The following is an 18,981-nucleotide window of genomic DNA, read 5'->3' as shown; positions in this document are numbered from 1 at the left end:
CAAGTTCCGTAGGCCTGGCGTCTACTGGTTCGGCGGTGTTTGGAGTTCTGTTCTGACTCTGAAGTTGAGGCTGACTCCTCCTTCTTCCACTCCTCATGTTTCCTAGCCTCCAGCTCTGGATTCCCTGTGTGCATTCCTTATGGGGTCTGTGTCTGCGTCCTTGTTTAGAGCGTTGTGCGAACTGATATCAACTGGCTCCACGTTTAGCACTCCCTCAGGGTTTATGGGTGGTACACCGAGCCCTATACCGCTGTTTTCTCCGAGTCCCTCACTGTCATGAGCGGGTGCATTTTGTGTGCTAGACATATTTTGGCCTGAAATCAAAAACTCTTTGACAAGAAAAAGTGTGAAGAATAACGTGTGTTATCAGAAAACTAGAACTAAAATAATCATTATTATCTTTAGCCCCACTGTGGGCGCCGAACTGTTTACCTCAAAAAATGTAAGTGACAATTAAAGATAATTTGCGGTTTTAAAGATATGTGATATATTCTAATACTAGTGATTATACAAGTAATATTAAGCTTAAGTAAGAAAAATTGGTGAACCAAACCAGTGTTGTTAGAGCAAAAAGGACCTCGAGCTCGATTATCCCAAGGACCTCGAGGTAAGCTAAGAACAATAAAGAATGAACAATAAAGTAAAGACAATAAAGTTAAAGAACAATTGTTGAGCACGTTAAACAAGAAAAGCAGAGTGGAATGTTCTGTTGTAGTGAATAATAATGTATGTTACAAATGATTGGGGTCCCCTTTATATAGGAGGGGAAAACCCTAATATGGTACATTTCCAATTATGATAAAAAATTCTATTGGTACAGATGTATAATGACCTAGTACGGACTTGTATTGTTTCGTACAAATCTTATCCTATAATTTATGACCTGATCCACGTGATCTTGAGAAATTTCCGCTCTCTCTTGAGTGTCTTCGAGATTGTGTTACCCTCTATGTAGGTCGTGCCAGGCCTTCGATCTGCTTCCTCGAGGTGCATGTCCTTCACCCGGGTCCAACCTCCACTTCGAGTCGCCCGGACTCGGACTTATAGCCCAATTAATACTTCAAAATCGGGCTCCTTGATTTTGACCGTATACAGAAGCGAATTTCAAATTTTATGACTTGTAAACAAGATTACTATAGTAATCCCTGGAATGTTACATATGTAACTGTTAAGATACAATAAAAGAAGAAGAATAGTATAGCAGAGAAAGTAGGGAGAGAGAATTCTTATTGATTTGGGATGATTTACAATGGGGTAAGACCCCTCTATTTATAGGGGAAAAATGACTTATCCACAAAGTAAAACTCTCTAAAAGAGAGACATTCACTCTAATTATAATTCTATTCATAACACTCCCCTTGAATGTCTATTCAATAAGTAATGTGTCTCGTTAAAACCTTAACTAAAATAAAACCCAATGGGGAAAAAATCTAGTAAAGGAAAAGGGGTACACATATCTAACAATACGCCTTTTGGTTGCCTCGTTTAAAACCTTGCAAGGAAAACCCAGTGGGACAAAACCTTGTAAGGGAAATAGAGTACAACACGTACTAAACTCCCCCTGATGAGAGCATCATTTCACATCCTTGAGCCTTCGCATCCCAATCTTGTGCACTAGCTTCTTGAAGGTTGACGTTGGTAGAGATTTTGTGAACAAATCAGCCATATTACCACTTGAACGAATTTGTTGCACATTAATATCACCATTCTTTTGAAGATCATGTGTGAAAAATAACTTTGGTGAAATGTGTTTTGTCCTATCTCCTTTTATGAATCCTCCCTTCAATTGGGTTATGCATGCTGCATTGTCTTCATAAAATATTGTGGGTAGTTTATCACATTTCAAACCACACTTGTCTTGAATAAGATGTATTATCGACTTGCTTCATGAATAGCACTTATCTCGGAATGATTAGATGAAGTAGCCACAATTGATTGCTTAGTCGATCGCCAAGATATGGCAGTGCCTCCACAGGTAAACACATAACCTGTTTGAGATCGAGCCTTGTGTGGGTCAGATAAATACCCAGCATCGGCATAACCAACAAGATCGGGACTGCAATTATTGCCATAAAATAAGCCCATATCGGTAGTCCCTTTTAGATACCGCAATAAGTGTTTGATTCCATTCCAATGTCTCCTTGTAGGAGCAGAGCTATATCTTGCTAAGACATTAACTGAAAAGGTTATGTCAGGCCTTGTAGTATTAGCAAGATACATTAGTGCACCAATTACACTAAGATATGGTACTTCAGGACCAAGTAGCTCTTCATTCTTTTCTTGAGGTCGGAATGGATCCTTATTCACATCAAGTGATCGAACAACCATCAGAGTACTTAATGGATGTTCTCCATCCATGTAAAACCGTTTCAATACCGTTTCTATGTAGGCAGATTGATGAACAAAAATTCCGTTTGCCAAATGTTCAATTTGCAAACCAAGACATAATTTTGTCTTTCCGAGATCTTTCATCTCGAGTTCCTTCCTTAAATAATCAATAGCCTTTTGGAGTTCTATAGGAGTTCCAATAAGGTTTATGTCATCAACATATATGGCAAGTACAACAAATTCTGATGTTGTTTTCTTTATAAAAACACATGGACAAATGGCATCATTTATATAACCTTCCTTTAATAAATACTCACTAAGACGATTATACCATATTCGTCCTGATTGCTTTAGACCATACAAAGATCTTTGCAATTTGATTGAAAATATTTCTCGGGACTTTGAATTATGTGCATTAGGCATTTTAAATCCATCGGAAATTTTCATGTATATCTCATTATCAAGTGAGCCATAAAGGTAGGCGGTAACCACATCCATTAAATGCATGTCAAACTTTTCATGGACAGCAAAACTAATGAGATAACGGAATGTTACAACATCCACAACGGGTGAATATGTCTCTTCATAATCGACACCAGGCCTTTGTGAAAATCCTTGTGCAACAAGGTGTGCCTTATATCTTTGTACCTCATTTTTCTCATTCCTCTTGCGTACAAAGACCCATTTATAGCCAACGGGCTTAACACCATTAGGTGTTTGGACTACAGGCCCCAAAACTTCACATTTTGCAAGTGAATTTAACTCTGATTGGATAGCTTCTTGCCATTTTGGCCGACCACGTCTTTGTCGACATTCTCCAACAGATTGAGGTTCAAGATCCTCACTATCTTGCATAATGCTAGATGCAACATTATATGCAAAGACATAATCCAACACTATATCCAATCTATTCAAATTTGTCTCAATATCGATTGGATTTATTGATAGTTCCTTATTTTCTTGAGTCTCAGGCTCAGTGATTTCCTCATGAATCTTTAGGATTGGTTTAAAATCGTGATTTCTTCATGAGACTCTTTCGTAGTGTTATCTTGATCATTTGTTTTCCTTTTTCTAGGATTTCGATCCTTAGAATCTTAGGGTCTGCCACGTTTTAGGCGTGCTTTTGACTCATTAGCTATGACACTAAAAGATTGTCCAACAGGGACATCAATACGGATTGGAACATTCTCTGCAGGGATATGTGATTTTGTTATCCTTTTCAAATCTGTAAATGCATCTGGCATTTGATTTGCTATTTTTTTCAAATGAATAATCTTTTGCACCCCTTTTTCACAAATAGAGTCACGTGGATCAAGATGAGACAATGATGGATTTTTCCACAAAATTTACCGTTTGGTTTCACCATTTTCTCCCCCTAATTTTGGAAAAAGTGTCTCATCGAACCGACAGTCTGCAAATCGTGCAGTGAACAAATCCCTCGTTAATGTTTCGAGGTAGCGAATAATGAAGGGCGATTCAAACCCAACATATATTCCTAACCTTCTTTGGGGCCCCATTTTGGTGCGATATGACGGTGCTACAGGCATATATACTGCGCATCCAAAAATTCTTAAATGGGATATATTAGGTTCATGACCCAAAACTAATTGCAACGGGGAATATTTATGATAATTTTTCGGTCTGAGACGAACTAGCATTGACGCATGCAAAATGGCGTGACCCCAAACAGAAGTGTGCAACCTCGTTTTCATGAGTAACGGTCTTGCTATCAATTGCAGACGTTTAATTAAAGACTCTGCAAGGCCATTTTTGAGTGTGAATATAAAGCTACATGATGTTCCAACTTTTATATCCAATTGATAAAAAATAATCATTAAATGCTTGGGATGAAAACTCAGCAGCATTATCAAGTCTAATAAACTTAATTGGATTATTGGAGAATTGCGCCCATAGTCGAATTATTTGTGCCATTAATTTTGCATATGCGGGGTTGAGAGATGACAATAGGCACACATGAGACCATCTGAAGATGCATCTATTAAGACCGTAAATATCTAAACGACCCAATAGGTGGGTGAATAGGTCCACAAATGTCCCCTTGTATACGTTCTAAAAACGCAGGGGAGTCAATCCCAACCTTTGTTGGTGATGGTCTATTAATTAACTTGCCTTTGATAACAAGAAGTGCAAGAAAATTCATTATTTAAAAGAATCTTTAAATTCTTTAATGGATGCCCATTTGAGTTTTCTATAATCCGTCTCATCATAATTGATCCAAGGTGTCCCAATCGATCATGCCAAAGTACAAAAGTATTGAAATCAGTAACCTTTTGATTTACAATAGATTGTGCCTCAATTGCACTAATTCTTGTCTAATACAGGCCACAAGATAGAGATGGGAACTTCTCAATAACTCTCGTTTGGTCAGAGACATTCTTGGTAATGATGAGATATTCAAGATTATTCTCATTTGTTGTCTCAATATGATATCCATTTCGGCAGATATCTTTAAAACTCAACAAGTTCCTCTTGGACTTGGAGGGAACATTGCATTCTCTATGATAAGTATTGTTCCCTTAGGCAGAGTTATACTAGCTCTTCCAGAGCCTTCAATTAATTTACTACTACCAGAAATTGTAGTAACATCTGCCTTACACATACTTAAATGGAGAGAAATATTTTTTTTCACTTTGAATATTGTATGTGTCCGTACATGAATCAACTAAACAAATATTTTTTACAATTGACTTTGATCCAAGTTTGTTTTGTGGGATATCCATATTGCTTAATCTTCTTGAGACGGTAGAGTCTCGTGCTAAATAACGTAGCTAATGAAAACAAGTAAAAGAAGAAGAATAGTATAGCAGAGAAAAGTAGGGAGAGAGAATTCTTATTGATTTGGGATGATTTATAATGGGGTAAGAGCCCTTTATTTATAGGGAAAAAATGACTTAGCCACAAAGTAAAACTCTCTAAAAGATAGACATTCATTCTAATTACAATTCTATTCATAACAGTAACTGCAATTTCTTGCAGATTAGTACATTTTTTTTTATTTTGGTTAAGTGCATTAGTACATATTTATTTGGTCTATTTTCATGTCATAAACAAAACTGAACTTTGAGGAGTTCTTTTTTATTAGCATTATTTATTTTAGTAATAATGTCCGAGAAATTTTACGTTGACTGATTATTAGATATATCAAAAATAAAGTATGTTCCTATTATTACTGCGAGCACGTGATTTTTGCCCTATGTGAATTACTCCCATAAATTCAAGAAAAATAAATTTTTCCCATTATTTGCAATTTCGTAGATTTTTGTAGCATTTTTGTTAATTGTTTGCATTTATCTGTGCATGTTTATTTAAATCATGAAAAAATACAAAATACATTGCATTTGCATTTAGGATTTATTTTTATATTTTCTAGGTTAATTAGTTGTTTTACAAAACGAAAAAATCACAAAAATGACTCACTTTGCATTTTTTACTTTTTAACTTTAAAGTTTGTAGTTTCTTTTAATTTGGGAATTAATTAATTGTTGTAAATATTATGATGAGTAATTAGTTTAATTTGGGAAATTAATTTAGTTTAAGAGTTAATTTAGGATTTAAATTAATTTGAAAAAAAAGAAAGAAAAGAAAACAATTGAAATTGAAAGGAAAAGAAATAAGAAGGCTGTTTTTGGGCCAAATTCGTATCAGCCCAAGTGATTTTGCCCCAAACCCTTCTCAAAATCTGGCCCAAACCCACGCCTATACCCGGTCCAATTCGTTCAGGTGTTGAGACCCTCGAAACGATGTAGTATGGGGGTGATACTACATCGTTCTGAGTTCAATTGTGTTAAGCCAATCTGGGCCTTTCATCTCCTTTCATCGAACGGCCATCAAGGCTTCCCCCATTCCACTTAATAGTGTCCAAACACTCCCCTCAAACAACCTAGTCCAAACACTTTCACTTCACCGTCTTCATCAGAGACTCAAACCCTAGCGCCGCCCTCACATCCCCTCCGCCATTTCCGCAGGCGGCGACCTCCAATCAACCACAAAAATACACCACACACTCCCCATACTCCCTCAAACACCAAGCCACCGTCAACTTCCCCAAAATCTCCACCATTTTTTCTTTAATTTCAGATCTTAAGACGGAACCCTAATTTCTTCCTCACCTCTGACTTATCATGCAAGGGTCTGTGTGCATTTTTTCTTCAAAGCTTTGAGGAGATTTTGGCCTGAAACGAGTGTTAGACGGTTGTTCTCTCAAGAACAAGCCGATTAACACTCATTTTCGGCTTAAATCGGAAGATGCCGGATAGTCTTTTCAAGCTCGTTCGTCCTTTATTTTAGGTATTTTTATTCATTTCTTTCCCTGCCTTTGTTCTCTTCTCCCCCCGTTTCTTTCTATTTTTTCTATGTCTGTTTCCTCTTTGACTATTAAAATTCGGATAGCAGGTAGTTGTGAGTTTATATCTGGACTAATTTTGTCAGAAGGATTAGCATTAATCTTGTTTTTTTTTTCAAGTTAGTATTCAAGGATGAATTGTTTTTTTACCATCGATTAAGTTTTAATTCGTTTGGGTCAGATTGTGAGTTTCGAATACTCATGTGATTGGGTTGAATTTCATTCTGGGCTTTTGGTTTATTTCTGACCCAACCCAAAACAGCCCAGGGATTTTGTTTTGTTAGGTCAACTTGCCCCAGGTCGAACGTAAATAGCAGAAGCTTAAAGGGTAGTTTGGGGTTTTTAGTTTAGTGGAATCTGGTGTAACTGAATAGGAAGCTGCTAGGAAGGTGGGGCTTGAATTAATTTTAACAAGCAGAACTTAAACTCGGGGTCCAAAATGCAAGAATGAAAATTCAAAGAGGGGGCAACTAGTAAAAGCTTGAATCATTTCTGCTGCCCTAAAGGTTTCTATAAAAGGGCATGTTTCTTTCTTCTCAAGAGAGAATTCAGAGACTGAAATACTGAAAAAACCTAGAAACGGATGAGTTCTCTTTCAAACTCCAAAATACTGAAAATTGCTTAAAAAATTGCTTGGTTTCTGGTTCTTTGATTCCCTTTGGTTAGTTAGAATTTCTAAAGTTCCAAAATCGTGCACCTGGGTTTTAAAATGGTTTGAGTTGGTTTGAAAGTTTGGTTTGATTTGCTGCTCTGGCACTGTTCCATTGCTGCTGTCTTACTGCTGCCGCTTCTTCTTAAGCTCCAAGCTTACTTTCCTTATTTTTTGTTGTAACCAGGTACTCTTTTGGACCCTATGAGTGTATGATATGCACATTTGAAGCTATATGATCAACTTGAACTCCTATGGATGATTGGAATCTGCTGAATGCTTGGCTTTGTTTCATTTTTTTTAGATCATTCATGCTTTCTTTTCCTTTATTGAATTAGTATATCACGTGATGTGTTATGTTTATGTTGTTGACATCCTTCTTGGGATTATGTTTAGAGTCACGTGGATCAAGATGAGACAATGATGGATTTTTCCACAAAATTTACCGTTTGGTTTCACCATTTTCTCCCCCTAATTTTGGAAAAAGTGTCTCATCGAACCGACAGTCTGCAAACCGTGCAGTGAACAAATCCCTCGTTAATGTTTCGAGGTAGCAAATAATGAAGGGCGATTCAAACCCAACATATATTCCTAACCTTCTTTGGGGCCCCATTTTGGTGCGATATGACGGTGCTACAGGCATATATACTGCGCATCCAAAAATTCTTAAATGGGATTATGTTTAGAGTTTAGTTTGGCTACTTTGGCTTCATTTGAGTTGAGCTACTTTTCAATATTTATTTAAATAGGGACTGTCGCATCTTGATATCTAATCTGAATGGCTAAATCACTCTACTGTTAGGTTCACTAAGTGTGAGAGTTCAACATTGGTTAGTAGTAATTCTGATTTTTTTTTAGATATATATGGTTTGTGTGTTCCTTGAGCATGAAGAATTCTGGTGCAATATAGATTTAAATTATTTGGTAAATCTCTTATTTGGTTTTATGGAAATCGGTGTTTGTTGATATGAGGTTTGACACATTTAATAACGAGTTTCGAACTCATGTTCATGGATGTTTAATTGCAGCAAAATGTTGAAAGTTTATGTTAGCCATTGGTATTCATATTTGATGCCATTTGTTTCATGTTTGTTACAATTTTAATGAATGGGCTTAACCTGGGCAGCTGATAAACGACTTGCTGAAAATGGGCTCTTTGGGCCTGTTTGGCACTCATCGCCCTTGGCCCAACTCTGAGCCTCATCATATGCGATGGGTTGTTGATATATATGTTTTTCTTGCTTGTTTAAATGGAGAAGGTTTTCAGTGTTGGGCTTCACGCTGAGCCCAGCTGGCCCTTGTATTCCACCCCAGGAGTTTTCAAATAGCATTTGGGCCTGCTGCCAGCCCATGCTTTTCAAATAACCAAACGCCTGATTCCATGCGATATAGGTCCTTCAATTATTAGTTTAGCTCGAACATTGGCCTAAAAATAATTTCAAATCCCTTTGAGCTTTCTTTGATTAATTATCCCCTTTTAAATTTAGATTTGAGGCGTGCCATATTAAGCATGTTATAATTTATGTCCCTCAGAAGATTAGTTCAAACATCCCTTAAAATTAGATTCGAGGTGTTCCATAAGCAAAATTAGATAACCCATGGCCCTCAGATAATTAATCTTAACTCTTGTAGAATCGAGGTGTGCCATTATCAAACTTTCCATGGCCCTCACAAACCTTGTTATTAATTTGAGATTTCGTAGTTGCTTTAGGCGCGCCATTTAAATTGACTTCCTTTATTTATTAAACTCGAGTGTGCATTTCATGTGACCCAATCTCAACTCTTTACGAGGTTAAATAAAGCGTGTCGTGAACCACGGGTACATTTCATGTAGCGGCTTGCGATATGTTTTAAATAACCTTGAAATAATTTCTTAAATAAATAAAAGCGGTATAAAAGTTAAAAATGCACATAGGTTTCAAAGATGTTTTAAAATCAAATAAATAGGCAATAATAACAGTTAAGCGACCGCGCTAAAACTACGGAACCCGGGAATGCCTAACACCTTCTCCCGGATTAACAGAATTCCCTACCCGGATTTTTGTGTTCGCGGACTGTAAACAGAGTCAATCTTTCCTCGTTTCGGGAATTAAAACCGGTGACTTGGGACACCATAAATTATCCCAAGTGGCGACTCTGATCTTAAATAAATAATTCCATTTCGATTGTCACTTAAATTGGAAAAAACTCCCTTATACCCTTACGGGGTAGAAAAAGGAGGTGTGACAATCACTAAAATTTAACCTGAAATTTTTCCTTATTTGAACTATTATGTAGGAAGTCATAATATTTAGGACTTTAAAGTTAATTGAATTTTTTCTTTTATATCGTTTTCTTATTTGAACAAATAGCTGATTTGAGAAGATTAAAAATCTTCCTAGCAATAATAGACTAGTTTTAATAAGAAAAATTGACTAAGATTTCAATCAGAATTAATCATAAAAGTCTAAAAATTTAAAAGTGTCACGACCCTAAATCCCAACCCGGTCGTGATGGCGCCTCTCGTGAAGACAAGGCCAGCCAACTAACCCAATTTACCTTTTTAAACAGTTAAACAGCATAAAGTAGTCTAAAATATGATTTAATAATATTAAGTAGCGGATAATATCAATAAAGTGCGGAAATATAACCCAACACAGCCCTAAATGGGGTGTCACAAGTCATGAGCATCTATAAGTCATAATACAAGTCTGCTAAGTCTGTAAACTAGTACATCTGTCTGAAACATGATAGAAATAATAAAGGAGGAGAAACACGGAAACTGCGGATGCCAGGCAGCTACCTCGTGTACTCCGAATGTCCGCCTGAAGCTGGAAGGATCAGCACTCGGGAGCGGAACCAGCTATGCCTGAATCTGCACACAGGGTGCAAGGAGTAAAGTGAGTACTCCAACTCGGTGAGTAACAAATGTAAATAATGACTGAAAGTAAGAAAACACGTAAGGCACAAAGCATTCTATTATGAAGCAGTAAAACCAGTTAAAAACAGTAAAACCAGTGAAAAGTCAAGTAAAATCCTTTTTCAACAATAAACAGGTAATTGACAGACAGTTAAGGTATAGTAAACAATTAGAAGCTCGCCCCTCGGGCACAGTGTCAACAAAACCGCCCCTCGGGCAACATTTCATAACAATACCAGCACCTTGGGCTCAATCTCACATCACAATGGGTACCCGCGCTCACTGGGGGTGTGCAGACTCCTGGAGGGGCCCCTTACGGCCCAAGCGCAATAACAAGCCATCTCGTGGCATCACAAACTAGGCCCTCGGCCTCATATCAATCAAGCCACCTCGTGGCATACATATCTCAGGCCCTCAGCCTCAAATCAGTATCAGTGTTTCCTCACAACATAGGCCCTCGGCCTTGCTCGGTCAAAAAAATCCTCACAAGCCCCTCGGGAAATAGTAAAACAGTGTTTCTCAGCCCAAACTTCATTTAAAAATATCATTTAAGTCTCAAAACTGAGTAAAAATGGCTGAGTAGTAAAACAGTGAAAATAATATGACTGAGTTCAAGGAGTAAATCAAAACAATGAGAAAATATCAATAAAAAGCCCCGAAGGGTTCAAATAGTTGGCACGAAGCCCAAATATGGCATTCAGCCCAAATCATAATGATAGCAAATCAGTTTCACTCAGATACGCGGTAAAATCATCAACCGGGACGGACCAAGTCACAATCCCCAATAGTGTATGACCCCACGCTCGTCAACAAGCGTGTGTCTCACCTCAACATAGCACTACGATGTGCAAATCCGGGGTTTCAAACCCTCAGAACATCATTTACAATCATTACTCACCTCGAACCGGCTAAATCCCTAGCTCGCGACGCCCTTGCACCTCGATTCGACCTTCACGCGCGTCGAATCTATCCAAAATCAGAACGAGGACGTCAAAATATGCCAAGGGAACAAAGCCCAAGCGAAAACAATCAATAAAAGGCACAAATCCCGAAATTACCAAAACCCGACCCCCGGGCCCACGTCTCGAAATTCAGAAATTTTCACACTAATAGATTCCTTATCTCCCCACGAGTTCATACATATCAAGAATACAAAAATCAGAGTCCAAATGCCCCTCAAATTCTTATTTAAAAGCCTCTTAAACTCAAGCTCTAATCCTCCATTTTGGCCCTTTAATTCCTTTAATTACAGCCATAATCCATGAAATACTACCATAGAAATGTGTTTTTAGGTCCAAAATCCTTACCTTAGCAAAGTTCCTTTGAAATCTCCCTTCCAAATCGTCCAAAAGCTCTCAAGCCGAAGTTAAAAATGGTGACAACCTTCAAAAAACGCGAAGGAAAGCTTATATACATTCTGCCCAGGGGTGCCCGCATCTGCGGTCCAAAACCCGCTTCTGCGGTACCGCATTTGCGGTCCACCCTCTGCTTCTGCGGAAATCACTTAAGGGACCAAATACCGCATCTGCGGTCCACTCGCCGCATCTGCGACTCCGCAGGTGCGGTCCCTCTACCGCATCTGCGGTTCCTGACTCCTCCTTTCAAGTCCGCATCTGTGGCCATTCCATCGCATATGCGATGCCGCACCTGCGGTCACCAAACCGCAGGTGCGAAAACACCAGAAACAGCAAAACTTCAGCAGCTTTCTAAATTTCAAATGGTCCGATTGACCACCCGAAACTCACCCGAGGCCCCCGGGACCTCAACCAAAGGCACCAACATATCCAAAAACCTTATTCAAACTTGTTCCAATCATCAAAACACTTCAAACAACATCAAATCAACCAAAACACATCGGATTCAGGCCTAAGTTTCTAAAAATCTTCCAAATCCGCTTTTGATCAAAAACCAACCAAACCACGTCCGAATGACCTGAAATTTTGGACACACATCCCAAATGACACAACGAAGCTACTGCAACTCTCGGAACTCCATTCCGACCCCTATATCAAAATCTCGCCTACCAACCGGAAATCGTCAAAATATCAACTTCGCCAATTCAAGCCTAAATCCACTCCAAACCTCCAAACCCATTCCGATCACACTCCTAAGTCCCAAATCACCTCCCGAAGCTAACCGAACCATTGGAACTCACATCCGAGCCCTCTAATACATAAGTCAACATCCGGTTGACTTTTTCAACTTAAGCCCTCTTAAAAGAGACTAAGTGTCTCAAACTTCACCAAAACCAATCCGAATTCAATCCGACCAACTCGATACCTCAAAACACGGATAAACAAAACATAAAGAAACAGAAATGGGGAAAATGGAGCTGTAACTCATGAGATGACTGGACGGGTCGTCACAAAAAGTGACAACATAATTGAGTGAAGCTTATATTTTTCTTGAACATTTAAGACATTTTCAATTGTTTCTAATCCCTTTGCTCATTTACAAACGAAACGCCATAATTATATACTTGCAAGTTGTAACAAAAATTAATTTAACATTTTAATTATAATTGCGATTAGCTTTCACATTTAAATACATGAATTAATAACAACGTGTATAAAAATAATTAAATGAGATTTAACCAATAATATTTATGTACTTAATAAAATAATAATAGAAATATAATCACAAATTTTATTTTGTACACTACGAGTTGTTTTAACCTCCAAACATTTTAGAATTTTTATGCAGTTAATTAATAAGTTATAATAATTATTTTTTAACTACAAGCTACGTAATGAGTGAAAAGGGAAACATGTGCAAAATATGTTTTCAAAAATCTATCTATTTACACTAACATAAAAGCATGGAACTCTAACATGTTATGATTTTCAAAGAAGTTTTTGTTGTGGACTCTAAACTCTATGCCAATTAGCTGATACTATTTGTATTACTTACGAACATTAGAACAACTCTTAAATCTTTAAGAGTTACGCGTTCTTGCTAAAATTAAATAGGGGTATGAAAAATAAAGTATGATAATTTGTGAAATTGAACAAATGAAATTATAAAACTTGAACAAAATGAAAGTCGAATATAATAACTGAGATGATTGAGGACTTATGGGCAGATTTTTTTCTTTTATTGAGTTAGCTAAATAAGATCAATAATAATCATTTTAAGGAACTTATACCCTTTCTTTTAGCTTTTACTTTATGATTGACTCAACTGTATTTTTAATATAATATTTATGTAAGTTTTAGAAAATTTAATTCATTAAGACGAGATACACGCACAACACGCGTATCTTAAGACTAGTTTAGATAATAAAAAAAAGGTAATCCGGTGCACTACGCTCTCGCTATAGGTGGGATCCGCAAAAGGGACAGACCACATTGGTCTATTGTGACAATTTTACCCTGCATTTCTACAAGAAACTATTTTTACAGCTCAAACTCGTAATCTCTCAATCACATAACGCCAACTTTATCAGTTACACCAAGGTCCACTCGTACGCATATTATTTAGACAAACTGTGGAAATTCATAATCGGCTAATGTGGGAGCGTTAAAGCCGCGATGAATGACATTTTTTAAAATGCATTGGGACTAGACAAATGATTAGTACTTAGCAAGTAGCAACTCAATCATGGTACGGGAATTTGGGATTCATACCCGTGCACAATGGCTTCAATAATCAAGACACATGCATTCAATTACAAGCTATTTTCTTTGAAGAAATAATAATAATATACTCAATATATTCTTATAGTGTGAGATTTAAAAAAATTAATCTATACGCTGATCTTATCCCTATCTTGCGAAAATAAAGAATTTATTTTCAATAGACTTTCTTTGAAGAATAATAATTTAAATTTTGCATGCTGATAATGTGTATAATTTTTTTTACATATTCACTTAAAATTGACCTATTGTAACAGGCAACTCTTAATAATAGACCCGATATGATAACTCCAATCAAACTATATGTTACGCGACGCCTTCCTGAGATTCCTTGGAAGGGCGACGTAAGGCTAGGACTGATGTCAGTGTAGTTGCTGTCCGCCAACTGAGGTCCCCTCCGTACGCTAGACGAGATTGTCAGTGCCGTACGGGAAAACCAATGTCAAGAGCAATTGAGAGAACAGAAATGAGAATTCAGAATGAAAGAAAGCTTGATTGCATTAATGAAAGCTATTACAGAAAAGCAACGCGGTGTCGAGGGGGAGAGACACCAGTACAGAGAATTGCTTGCTTGCTAGAAAGTTTTGATTACTTGATCCCCCCTAATAGTACTTAAAAAAAATAATCCAAAGTTACAAGACTAGACTTGACTAAGCTAGAGAAACATAATGGAAGTACATGAAATAAAACTACTCTATATTTACAATGAAAATGACTTAGTTTTCTATAAGGCAGCACCAGGTCCGTTGTCAGCAGCAGTGTCTTTGGCATCACGGTCTGCGCGCGCGGCGTTGTTGGCTTCTGCCTGCGGCTTGGCGCTCGCGAGGGATATCGGTGGGGCGACAGAGGCACCTGCGCACTTGTCACTTGGCGCGGCCAACACCACGGGGGCCGTTCGTGGCGCTAGGCATTGGGAGGTTCGCTAGGACGCCACGGGGCGCGCCCAAGGGGTCATGGGGCATGGCTGGAAAGCCGCCCATGACATTCTCCCCCACCTGAGTTGGCGACGTCCTCGGCGCCTTACTTGCAAAATAATCTTCAATGAGGCTCTTGTAGGCTTTGAGGTTTGTTCCCCTCTCCCAAGTATTCTCTTCTGCATCACAGCCCTGCCATTTCACCAAAAACTCTTGGTGATCTTTCCTTGAGGCATGAATCACTCTGTCATCAAGGATAGCTTCAACACGCCTTTTCCCGGTTGAATTGGGACCTCGAATACTGGGTATTGTGAGCTGGCTCCTTGAAGGATCCTCCGTGTCTTCCCGAAAAGGTTTCAGGAGACTGACATGGAAGACAGGATGAATTTTCCACCAAGCTGGGGTATCCACCCGGTATGCAACCTTCCCAATACGCTTTTCAATGGACAAGGGTCCAATGTATTTTTGCAATAGGCGAGGGTCATGGACCCCTGCAAATAAGTACCGCTTTGGAATTTTGACCATCACTTTGTCTCCTACTTGATATTCAACAAAGCGACGATTCTGATCAGCATGCCTCTTCATCCGCTTTTGGGCTTTGACAAGGTAGCTCCGCACTATCTCCAAATTCCGCCTCCACTCTTTTGAGAAGCTGGCAGCTCGAGGAGATTTAGCCATGTTTGGTGCATTCACAGTGTGTGGGAGTAGCGGTTGCTGTCCGGTAACAATTTCAAAAGCGCTTTTGTTGGTACTAGAGCTCTTTTGTGAATTGAAACACAGTTGAGCAGCATCCAGAAGCTTCACCCAATTCTTCTGCGATCCGGTTACAAAGTGGCGGAGATATTCCTCCAACATACCATTGAACCGCTCCGTCTGGCCATCAGATTGCGGATGAAAACTTGAGCTGTGACTCAATTTTGACCCAAGGCACTTGAAGAGTTGGGTCCAAAAGTTGCTAGTGAAGCGTGAGTCGCGGTCACTAACAATGTCTTTGGGCAGGCCCCAATATTTGACGACATGAGAGAAGAAGAGTCGAGCTGTATCTTCTGCTGATATATATTGTGGGGCTGCAATAAAGGTGGCATACTTGGAAAACCGGTCCACCACAACCAAGATGGTTGTGAGATCTCCGACCTTGGGCAATCCGGTGATGAAATCCAGGGAAACGCTTTCCCAAGGTCTCTTTGGGACAGCGAGTGGTTCCAAGAGTCCCGCTTGTGTCAAGCGGTCCGACTTGTCCTTCTGGCATACTAGACAAGTCTTCACATACTGAGCGACATCATCGGCCATTTGAGGCCAATAATAGGCACGACGAAGTAACGCCATGGTGCGTTCTTCACCGGGATGGCCGGCCCACAGAGTATCATGACATTCCGCTAGAAGAGTCCTCCGCAAATCTCCTCCTTTAGGAACATAAAGTCGGTTCCCTTTTACTTTCAGAAAACCATCTTCCATGTAGAACTGGCGAGTCTTGCCCTGTCCTACCAAATCAACCAAATACTGAGCAGCAGGATCCTTGATGAGTAGATCCCGTATTTGGTCCTTGATGGATGTGGCTACTTCGCTCCCCCTTAGGGTGGCGAGTAGGCACACCGATGCTAGATCAGCTCTCCGACTGAGCGCATCAGCAACATGATTGGTCTTTCCACTGCGATACTCCAAGTTGAAGTGGAATTCAGCTAGGAGTTCCTGCCACCTGGCCTGTCGACCGTTCAGCTTCGGCTGGGTCATGAAATGGCTAACAGCTGTGTTGTCTGTCTTGACCACGAACGGGGTTCCCAGCAGATAGTGCCTCCAGAGGCGCAAGCAGTGGACGACAGCCAATAATTCTTTCTCATGGGCGGCATAGCGCCGCTCTGCATCCTTCAGCTTCCGACTCTCGTACGCTACAGGGTGCCCTTCTTGTAGCAGGACTCCGCCGAGTGCATAGTCAGAAGCATCTGTTTGTACCTCGAACGGCTTGGCCAAATCAGGAAGGGCCAAGACGGGACTACTAGACATAGCCGCTTTTAATGCGTTGAAGGCCTCTGCTCTCCTTGGTCCCCAATCCCAAGGTGTGACCTTTTTGAGGAGTTCTGTCAATGGCACTGCGATAAGTGAGTAGTTCTTCACAAACCGCCGGTAGAAGTTGCATAGGCCAAGGAACGCCCTCAAGGCGTGGACATCCTTAGGTGTCGGCCAATCTGTGATGGCCTGGATTTTCTGTTGGTCCATCTTGATGCGTCCTTCCTCGATGACATGTCCGAGGAAATCAATTTGCTTCTGAGCAAAGGAGCACTTGGATAACTTTGCATATAGTTCATGTTCCCGCAACCGAGCTAGGACCTTCCGCAAGTGTACTAGGTGTTCTTCCAATGTCTGGCTATATACCACAATGTCATCTAAGTAGACCACCACAAATTCGTCGATGTACTCTCGGAAGACTTGGTTCATGAGAGTGCAAAACGTAGCAGGGGCGTTGGTCAAGCCGAATGGCATGACCAGGAAGTCGTACGACCCATATCTTGTCACACAAGTCGTCTTGTGTTCATCACCCTCTGCAATCCGAACTTGCCAATAACCTGTCTTCAGATCTATCTTGGTGAACACCGTAGCACCACCCAGTCTATCAAACAAGTCCGCCATTAGGGGAATAGGGTACTTGTTCTTCACGGTGATTTTGTTTAGAGCTCGATAATCCACACAGAGTCGCAGGCTGCCATCATGTTTCTTTTGGAATAGAACAGGGGACCCATATGGGGACTTGGAGGGTACAATGATCCCTGTATCAAGCATTTCCGTCAATTGTCTCCGAAGCTCGGTGAGTTCGGGTTGTGACATTCTGTAAGGCGCCCGGGCAGGTGGCTTCGCGCCCGGCACCAACTCAATTTCATGGTCCACAGTGCGCCTAGGCGGGAGCCGCTTTGGCATGTCTTGTGGCATGACATCTTCAAACTCCAGTAGTAACTCCTTCACGGGTTCAGGAATGGGACCCGAGGAGCGTTCTATATCTTCAATGCAGAGGGTTGCCAGGAACGTAGGTTCATTCCTTTTGACCCCCTTCTTCAACTGCAAGGCCGAGATGTTCTCAACGGCCATCTTCATGGGCAGGCACGGGATAATGCAGGGCTTGGCCCTATTGGTACCCATCATCAGTAGCATGTCTGCAAATGGTACAGGCATGGTGTTGGTTTGCCTTAGGAATTCCAGCCCAACAATCAACTCGAAGTCATCTATGATCACCACTCGCAGGTTGAATTTTCCTTCGTAAGGCCCAAGCTTCACCGGTACTTCTTTAGCTATTCCACCCACTGGCTGGGGAGGTGAGTTGATAGCCTTGACGCTACCTTTACCTTTCCCTACAACTAGTCCAAGGCGCTCCACCTGAGTCGAGGCTAAGTAGTTGTGGGTAGCACCCGTGTCTATCATAGCCCGAATGGGCTTGCCATTCACCTTCATCTCGACGAACATTAAGGTCCTCTCTTGTTTAAGAGGAGTCTCTTCATTCGCCTTCTTTTTCCCTTTCCTGGTGACGGGACATGAGTCCTTCTTCTTACGAATACCAGCACTGGTCTCCGCTAGTGCCTCAGAAATGGAACCCACAATTGCATTGAAGGCACCTACTGGTTCAGTCTGGTCCGCATCGTCTGAGTCGTCATCAGTCCCATCATCAATAGCCTGATGGGCATTCATCTGTGCATGTGGGCACTCATTGTTCCAATGTGGACCGCCGCAATGACGGCATCCTGAAGGAGGCTTTCTCGCCCGATCATTGTTGTTTGACGCAGCACTGTTGCTGCCGGAGGAAGGAGCTCTAGATTTGTTTGAGTTCCGATCTCCCCCATTTTTGCTAGGACCACCACTGCTGGGCTGGCCCCCTTTGAACCCTGCTCGGGCAGGCGGCTGAGGCCTGTCCCTTCGAGCTTCCATTTGATAGTCCCCAAGGCATTCAGCTGCTTGGATTGCCTTGGGAAGGGAATCTACCCTTTGTCTCTGTAGCTCCACGCGGGCATAAGGTTTCAACCCTTCCATGAAGGTGAAGAGTTTGTCCTTATCCCCCATGTCGCGTATGCTGAGCATGAGTGCGGAGAATTCTCGCACGTAGTCCCGCACTGATTTTGTCTGGCGGAGCTCCCGTAGTTTTCTCCTTGCATTATATTCAACATTCTCGGGGAAGAACTGCAGGCGTATAGCTGCCTTCAGTTCGGCCCATG

Source organism: Nicotiana attenuata, chromosome 3, assembly GCF_001879085.1.
Source record: "Nicotiana attenuata strain UT chromosome 3, NIATTr2, whole genome shotgun sequence".
Classification (NCBI taxonomy): Eukaryota; Viridiplantae; Streptophyta; class Magnoliopsida; order Solanales; family Solanaceae; genus Nicotiana; species Nicotiana attenuata.
This window is presented reverse-complemented; position numbering follows the sequence as displayed.